This window comes from Hypanus sabinus, chromosome X2 (assembly GCF_030144855.1).
Source record: "Hypanus sabinus isolate sHypSab1 chromosome X2, sHypSab1.hap1, whole genome shotgun sequence".
NCBI classification, from domain to species: Eukaryota; Metazoa; Chordata; class Chondrichthyes; order Myliobatiformes; family Dasyatidae; genus Hypanus; species Hypanus sabinus.
Genome location: NC_082739.1, coordinates 16601032 through 16610776, shown reverse-complemented (window position 1 = coordinate 16610776; position 9745 = coordinate 16601032).

Genomic DNA, 9745 nt, shown 5'->3' with positions numbered 1-9745 from the left:
TTAATGGGAAAATTATCCTCAAAATCAAGATCATCTGAAGCATGTCAACGTTACACAGAAATTTCTACTGTTTCTTTTAGTCCATACTTGCTGGATTAATATTTTCCATTGACTATTACACTTCTGTACCTGCAACATTTACTGAAACAACTTTTATTCAATGCTGACAATCAAACACCTTTGTAGTTGGAAATTAAAAACTTGATCAATATCTGTGTGACTAAATTATGTTGTCATATAGAGCAGCAAATTTCCACATAGCATGGACTCACAAACAAAACGTGAGATGAGTGACTGGAGTGGGCCAAATTATTAATGAAGGGAAATTGGCATGGTTGATGCTGAGAGTTGGTTGAATCTACTGGGATATCCAGAACTTGGACACAGTTCCAGAAAAAGATCTATTTCAGATAAAGATCAGAATGATTTCCATTTTTCTGAGGAAATTGAATATTTAAAATTTTCTATCCAAAAGCTATGGTTATGGAGTCATTGAACATCTTCAAGGCAGTGATTGACAGACATTTAAAACTCAAGGAAGTCAAGGAGGACAAGTGAAAGCATAAGAAAGTAGTACTGGGGGCAGGATTGGATCTACCGTGAACTTATAATGGCACAGCAGACTTTAGGGAAGGGTGGGAGCTACAGACTACTCTCACACTGGACAGGTGGATTAGCCTCTGGATTACATCAGCAAAATGCCAAAATCTAAGATGTTGGATGAATGTGCCAGTTTCAATGGCAGGGATTTTTCCTCCTTTTCTTGCACCCCTTTAGATAATTCAAGCACAAATCCAAGAATTGAACTCTCTGATTACTTCTTCTCTTTGGTCTAATATTTTTACCCTCAATGGATTTCCAAAACTCTGATTTTCAAATTTCTCTTGAGTGTTCATTTCTTTGGCCACAATTTGTATCTATTCAGTCAGGTGCCCATATCTGTTTCCATTTGCAACTTGCTCTAAAACAACCCCTATCCACAAACTTATGCCATGACATCCAGCTGTAGTTGAAATCAGTGACTACTCCCATTCAAAAGATACAGGCGTGACATGAATTACCATAGGATTCAATTATGCATGGGGCTCCAGAAATCACCAACAAATGATGTGCATCAATGGTGTTTGCACTGTGATTGGTATAGCTAAGTGATGTTATGTCTTAGTTTGGAAAAAATTAAAAGTAGAACTTTTGATCCTCAATTTGATTTTGAGAGACGATGGGGTTCTTTTGCTAAATATTATCATTTAATTTGAACTAAGTTATATGGCATCCTTCCAATTTTATTTTTTTTATAAATATGAAATGGCAGTTGATGACTTTTTTTATCTATTTAGATGATGGTCAAATGTATTGCTCCGGGGGGGGGGGGTTGATCCCTAATGGGTTTTTTTTGTAGTTAGTGGGGGGGGGGTTCCTAGTTAGATGGGGTTCTTTTTATTTCCTTCTTTTTCCTATATATAAAAAAAATTTCCATTTTTATATTTTAAGATCAGTTTTTTTCTTCAGCTTTATTAATTGTATACATATTAATCTGTTGAAGTTTTGTATCATTTTATCGCTGTTGAAGATTATATATCAATAAAAAGATTCTAAAAATGAAAAATGAAATATGCACAGGCTAACAACAGGAAACTTTGATAACAATTTAGATTTTTCAGTATGATTATTACCAGCTATATTTTGGCATTCATTTACTTCTTCATAAGTATATCAGAAACTTTGTACATATCATGAAGAGACACCAAACTAAAGGAAATTTCTACTGATGACAAAGCTCTGGAAACTCGTAATTTGAATGGCAAGCACTACTCTTTGGCAGCATGAAACAAAATGCACCAAAGCTTGTTGATCATTCATTGTTTTCAGCAAAAGAAATCATATGAAGAAAGGTATCTGTTGTAGCTGTAAGTTTTTAATGATTTTCTCTCTACAATAAAGGAGAATTTAGGAAAATCCCTGAAGAAATCACATCACAGTAGTTTAGAGATTATGCATAAAGTAGTTGTTTTTTGATTGTGTATTTCTGTTCATCATCCCAGTGACGTGATCGTTCAGCAATGATAGCAGAATGACAAATATTTCCACAGATATGCAAATGAATCACCAGAAAAAGAAACATAAAAAATAAGTCAGGACTCTATAATGCAGTAGACGGACTATCATACGAAGCATCTTTTCAATAGGCCTGTATAGCGGCACAGCTTGTAAAGCTCTTACCTCACAGCTCCAGCAACTGACCTCAATCATCTCTGGTGCTGCCTGTGCAGTTTCCATGTTCTCTCTGTAGCAATGTGGGTTTCCTGTTTATTCTGGTTTTGTGCCACATCCCAAAAACGTGTCAGTTTATCTTAATTTACCATTGTAAATTGTACTTACCATGTTTCTGACTGATAAAATCTGGAGGAAGTGAGAGTAGTGTGGGAAAGTAAAATAGAATTAATATATAGAGTAAATAGGGGCTTGATGGCTGGCACAATTCACTACTCTGAAGGCCATGCTGAATGACAGTAATTTTTTTTTAAAATGGCAGGTACAATTCCCATTCTCTAGAATAGCACTGTTCTCCCTCAAAAGAGCTAACAATTATGGGTTAAAAATGTTCTCTTGGTTGCTAGCACTAAATATTAAAGTATCTGTGTGCTGTCTGTACCCACTTCTTACACAATAAGTTCATTTGAAATCAAAGGCACAGAAGGTGCAGAAGGTGTATACAAGGAGTGAGCAGCTCACATTCTAGCATTCTTTTAAGGTAAACATTGTTACTTCTATAAGAAAATAATGTTGCATGAACTCACTTCCTTAATTTTTTTGACAATGTCTGATTGCATCTTATGCTATTCTAGTTAAATTCCACAAACAAACTCAATTATATGGTACAAAATAGATTAACAGATAATGAGTTTGACCCTGAAACTGAAGGCCATTCTCCTCAGCAAACATTCCTTTGACAATCAACAAAATTCATAACAAAAAATGAATATGGTTGACTTAATTCTATTTTTTTAAAACAGAAAATTGACAAAATTCTACCCCGTGCCCCCCCAAACTGACACAGACTTTTTGGAGACAGAGCGAATTTACAGCAGTTTTTACATTTCAAATTTTGGTTTTTTCAATTTTTCTTTTCAACAAAGGGGAATACAAAGCTCAATTACATATGGAGAAATTCTGATCAACGGAATTACGGTATATTTTATGAAGTTCTAAGATAATGAGCTGCAATATACTGAAGTGAATAAAAATGAACTCCCTTGTGCCATGTTATAAATAGAACTACCAGACAATGTATCCCACAGCATCACCTGTGAATGAGTCTGAATGCATAACATACTCCATTAGAATTATGAACAGAGTATGCAGGTTAATGAAAGAAAGTACTCACACTTATTTACTGGTGATAATACTTTGAATCTAATGCAAATGATTTCAAATCACACATAATACATTCCAGATTCATGCTGAAGACACTTTTATACCCATTTGTTCCATTTTTTTCTACCTGAAAATACAATTTCATCTTCATATTGGAGCAGAGTATCATGTTGACAAAACGTACAAATCATTTTAAGATGAAGAACTATAAATGATTTAAACTTCAACTATGCTATATGGTAAACTTTACCTAGCTATGATTCACAGGAATTCTTCCTCAAAGACAGTCTCATTTAGACATTACTTTCTTCATTTCTTTGAACTCCTGTACAAGGAGGTATAATTAAATTCACGTCGTACACAGGACCAGATGAAGATGAACTAACACCTCTCATTCGTTGGTTATGGTAAATCATTATAGTTCTAAATAATGGATTTATATTTAATCACAGTAAAATACTAACCCACAGCGCCTCCTTGAGGTTGCCAAAAGTTGGAGGCAACATTGCAACCATAGCTGGCTAAAAACAATTTTATCCAATACTATATTTCAGTAACATTACAAAAATAATGAATTTTCAAGGACATCTGCAGTTCTCAAGTCACAAGTGATTTTTTTTTTGTTTAAAGAACTTCAACTGAAGTTAACTTGGTTAAATGAACAATTAAATATGCTACTTCTAAGAAGTTATCTAATCTGACTACTACTGTGACAATTAAAATAATTAAAAAGGTAAAGATTTAAAGAAAGAAATATTTTCAACAATCTGCAATTACCACATGCAGTAAAATAAACTCTGATGCCACCTACTTGTTAAACCAGCCTAAATGTTTTGAGTACACACCTCATCTGGCATTCCTAATAGTATGAATTACATATTTCGTAGCTGAATTTGTCTCCAGGTAATACACAATGCTCCTGTATATTAATACATCAGAACAAGAGTACAATGGGAAAAATGTTTTAAGAATGGTTTCCTTCTGCACTATAAATTTCTGTTTTAAGACCAAAAAACTTGTACAAATTCACTATCAGTGAATTATGGAATAAATTCCATTCAATAAATGCAAGAATATTATTTTCTGAGAAAAGCTGAAGTATCTTTGAAGTCATTATGATCAATGAGCAGAATTCAGAATTATTCATTGTTATCTGCATTGTTCCACAGGGAGTCACCAGAGTGAAAAGAGGAATGTAAAGAGTAAATCGTAGCAATTGCTAGCATGCTGCCTGCGATGTGCAAGTACACAGTAGTCATAAACACACCTGCTTCAGCAGCTGGTAAGTTATTCAACTAAACACAGAGTTTTCTGAATTGTGAAGCATTGTGTCATTTTCAAGTCGTCAATTACATGTAAAAAGTATCTGTAATATCTAAAAGCACAGGACAAGGAATCATGCTGAAATTTAATTACTAATTAATGAAATTAAAACAAGGATGTCAGGACAGTTTTCATGGTAAGAAAGCAGACGAACTTGAAAATAAACTATTTTAGATCTGGGTGAGTGACCAGTAACAATTCAGTGATTATGCTATGATAGAATACACATTTTAAGATTGAATTGATAGTTTAATGAAAAATTGGTCATAATACAGGCAAAAGTAAACTACAGAATAAACAAACAAGAGAAAATCTTTAGATGCTAGAAATCCAAGCAACAGACACAAAATGCTGGAGGAGCTCAGCAGGCCAGGCAGCATCTATGGAAAAGAGTACAGACATTTCAGGCCAAGACCCTTCATTAGGACTAGAGATTAAAAAAAAAATGAGGAGTGGTAGGGGGAAAGGATGGGTGCAGTAAAGAGCTGGGAAGTTGGTGAAAAAGATACAGGGCTGGAGAAGGGAAAAACTGATAGGAGAGGACAGTAAGCCATGGAAGAAAGAAAAGGCGGAGGAGCAGTGGGAGGTGATAAGGTGAGAGAGGGAAATGGGAATGGGGGAATGGTGAAGGGGGGGCATTACTGGAAGATCGAGATATCTTTGTTCATGCCATCAAGTTGGAGGCTACCCAAACAGAATATAAGGTATCGCTCCTCCAACCAGAGTGTGGCCTTGATTTTGACAGTAGAGAAGGCCATGAACTGACATGTTGGAATGGGAAGGGAAGTGGAATTAAAATGAGTGACCACTGGGAGGTCCCGTTTTCTCTAGCGGTCAGGTCATAGGTGCTCGGCAAAACAGTCTCCCAATCTACGTTGGGTCTCACTGAAATACTGGAGGACACAACAGGAACACACACATTGCTGAATTTGTTATGAAATGAGAAGGAAGGATTTCCAGCATCTGCAGAATCTCTCGTGTTTAAGATTCTTATGGACTTCTCAGTTTAAGTATAGGGATAATGGTTTCACGGTCTTCAGTATCAAGAACCAGGGGTTCAGTCTCAAAAAGGGAGGTTGTCATTCTGTAATGAGGGAGAAGGCATTCAGAGAATAGTGACTTATTTGATTTCCCTAGAAGAAATTTGAGGACAAGTCACCGAATATATTTAATAACAAGATCAATGTACATTAGATTATTAAGGAAATCAAGCGACACAGAATTAGAGTAGATATTGAGAAAGAAGGTCAACCATGATCGTATTGAATGGTGGGTAGGCACATGGAGCAGAATGACTTATACCTGCTAGCAATGAGTTTGCTTTTATGATGTTGCCTTTGAGGAGTTCAAGCCAAATAAAAAACATTTATTCTATACAATATTTATAATACAATCCAACAAAATAACATCTATCTAATAGGTTTTCGTTGTAAAATATGAGAATTTTAATTAACTTTTATTTCCTCTCTTGACTTTCCTGGAAGAAATCTGCTAATTGACATTTTACTTTATAAACTGCATTCATGTGTTCTGGTGTGTCCTCTGTGTGTCTGCGTGGCTTCAAATTACCTAAAATATATACCCCAGTCAACCAAACCCATCCTAAAATTCAGTTCCAGCAACATTAACTTTCTACAAATGTTTGCTTCAAAGAGTATTACTTTTAAGCATTAGGTATATTACAAATACATTTGCAGAAACAATGACGTCAGTAATGTGCATAAGCAAGCTAATCATGTTACCTCAAGGACTCTCATTATGATAGTTGGATGTTCCAACCTTGAATTCAAGTCTGTGCCTGTAGATACTTTTTTCCAGTTTTACTGAAGCAAAATCATACCATTAAATAAGATGAACCCTGGTTAAAATAATTAATCTGCTCCATTTCACAGTATCTGAATTTACAATTTAATAGTCAAAATCAGATTCACTTCAGCCATGCTTAAACTTAACTGTCAAGTTAACTGTCAGAACTGAACACATTCCATATCAAGACTGAGTTGAATTGAATTGATTACTTACATCCTTCATATACATGAGTAAAAAAAAACGTTTACATTACATCTATCTAAATAAGCAATCTGCAATTTATAGTAATTTAGAATAAATATTATATACAACAGGACAGTCAATATAACATAGAAATACAGTGGCATCTGAATGAATTAAGTAGTCTGATGGCCTGGTGGAAGAAGTTGTCCCAGAGCCTGTTGGTACTGGCTTTTATGCTGCAGTACCGTTTCCCAGATGCTAGCAGCTGGAAGTCAAGTCAAGTCACTTTTTATTGTCATTTTGACCATAACTGCTGGTACAGTACATAGTAAAAATGAGACAACATATTTTCAGGACCATGGTGTTACATGACACAGTACAAAACCTAGACTGAACTATGTAAAAAAAAAACAGAAAAAAACTACACTAGACTGCAGACCTACCCAGGACTGCATAAAGTGCACAAAACAGTGCAGGCATTACAATAAATAATAAACAAAACAATAGAGCAGTAAGGTGTCAGTCCAGACTCTGGGTATTGGGGAATCTGATAGCTTGGGGAAAGAAACTGTTACATAGTCTGGTCATGAGAGCCCCAATGCTTTGGTGCCTTTTTCCCAGACGGCAGGAGGGAGAAGAGTTTGTATTAGGGGTGCATGGGGTCCTTCATAATGCTGTTTGCTTTGCAGATGCAGCGTGTAGTGTAAATGTCCGTAATGGAGGGAAGAGAGACCCCGATGATCTTCTCAGCTGACCTCACTATCCGCTGCAGGGTCTTGCGATCCGAGATGGTGCAATTTTCAAACCAGGCAGTGATGCAGCTGCTCAGGATACTCTCAATACAACCCCTGTAGAATGTGGTGAGGATGGAGGGTGGAAGATGGAACTTTCCTCAGCCTTCGCAGAAAGTACAGACGCTGCTGGACTTTCTTTGCTATGGAGCTGGTGTTGAGGGACCAGGTAAGATTCTCCGCCAGATGAACACCAAGAAATTTGGTGCTCTTAACGATCCTTAATGAGGAGCCGTCGATGTTCAGCAGGGAGTAGTCACTCTGTGCCCTCCTGAAGTCAACAACCATCTCTTTTGTTTTGTTCACATTCAGAGACAGGTTGTTGGCTCTGCACCAGTCCGTTAGCCACTGCACCTATTCTCTGCAAGCTGACTCGTCATTCTTGCTAATGAGACCCACACGGTTGTGTCATCGGCGAACTTGATGATGTGGTTCGAGCTGTGTGTTGCAGCACAGTCATGGGTCAACAGAGTGAACAGCAGTGGACTGAACACACAGCCCTGGGGGGCCCCCGTGCTCAGTGTGATGGTGTTGGAGATGCTGCTCCCTATCCAGACTGACTGAGGTCTCCCAATCAAGAAGTCTAGGATCCAGTTGCAGAGGGAGGTGATCAGGCCCAGTAGGCTCAGCTTTCCAATCAGTTTCTGAGGAATGATCGTGTTGAATGCTGAACTGAAGTCTATGAACAGCATTCGAAAGTACATGCCTTGTTTGTCCAGGTGGGTTAAGGCCAGGTGGAGGATGATGGCAATGGCGTCGTCTGTGGAGCGGTTGGGACTGTATGCAAACTGCAGGGGATCCAGTGAGGGGGGCAGCTGGGTCTTGATATGCCTCATGATGAGTTTGTGGTTGGGGTGACTTGGGTCCCCAATAATCCTTTGGGCCCTTTTTAAACACCCTTCTTCGTAAATCTCCTGAATAGTGGGAAGTTCACATCTATGGATGCACCACTTCTCTGCAGTTCCTGCGATTGAGGGAAGTACAGGTCCCATATCAGGCAGTGATGCAGCCAGTCAGGATGCTCTCAATTGTGTTCCTGTAGAAAGTTCTTAGGATTTAGGGGCCAATACCAAACTTTCTCAACCGTCTGAGGTGAAAGAGGCATTGTTGTGCATTTTTCACCACACTGCCAGTATGTACAGACCACATGAGATCCTCGGTAATGTTTATGCCAAAGAACTTAAAGCTGTTCACCCTCTCAACCACAGATCCATTGAAGTAAATAGGGGCTAGCCTGTCTCCACTCCCCCTGTAGTTCGTAACCAGCTCCTTTGTTTTTGTGACATTGAGTGAGAAGTTGTTTTCTTAACACCACTGTGTCAAGGTGATGACTTCTTCTCTGTAGGCTGCCTCATTATTATTTGAGATTAGGCCAATCAGTGCAGTGTTGTCAGCAAATTTAATTAGCTGATTGGAGCTGTGGGTGGTGACATAGACATGGGTATACAGAGAGTAAAGAAGGGGGCTTAGGACATAGCCCTGAGGGGCACCTGTGCTGATGGTCAAAGGGGCAGAGTTGAGGGAGCCTACTCTTACCACCTGCCAGCGATCTGATAGATTCATAGAGTTGCACAGCACAGAAACAGGACCTCCTGCTCAACTCGCCCAAATCTACCTGTGCTAATCCCATTTACCTGCATTTACCCCATATTCCTCGAAACCAGAGGTTCATAAACTTGGATGGGCTAAAATTTACATCTTTATTTTCACAAATCTCTAACTGAAATTTAACATTTCCTTCAATTATGAATGTAGGCAACAAACTACAGTAGCATTAGCAGTACCTGTGACTTTGTCACCAATAGAAATCGCAGATAATTTCACACATTACAGTTGTTACAAATATCACAAAATATCATTTACAGCATGATCATCATTACTTCAAAAGTACGGTTGTTAGGAAACCCATCATTAGATCGAATGTGATTGCAGTCTTACTGTCTGCAGACGCTCACGCAACATAGCTGGCCACCTATCAGGTAGCCATGCACCTAGTGGTCATTCAGTCAACAAACAGTGAAGTCGCTTGTTCTCACATTTGTGACCCAGACATCTACATTGCTCTCCATTATTTCCTGCCTACAATTATTTGCGGATCAATGCATAGAAGGAGGTGAATTGCTTTTATTATTTGTTAAAGTTGTGAAAAACGAGACAGTTCAAATGAGAATTCTTAACTCTCCATAAGGCCACATGGCCTTCTGTAATACCACACGACTCCATGCGCACCAATAGCCTAATTCCAGGAAGGACACAAGCTACTG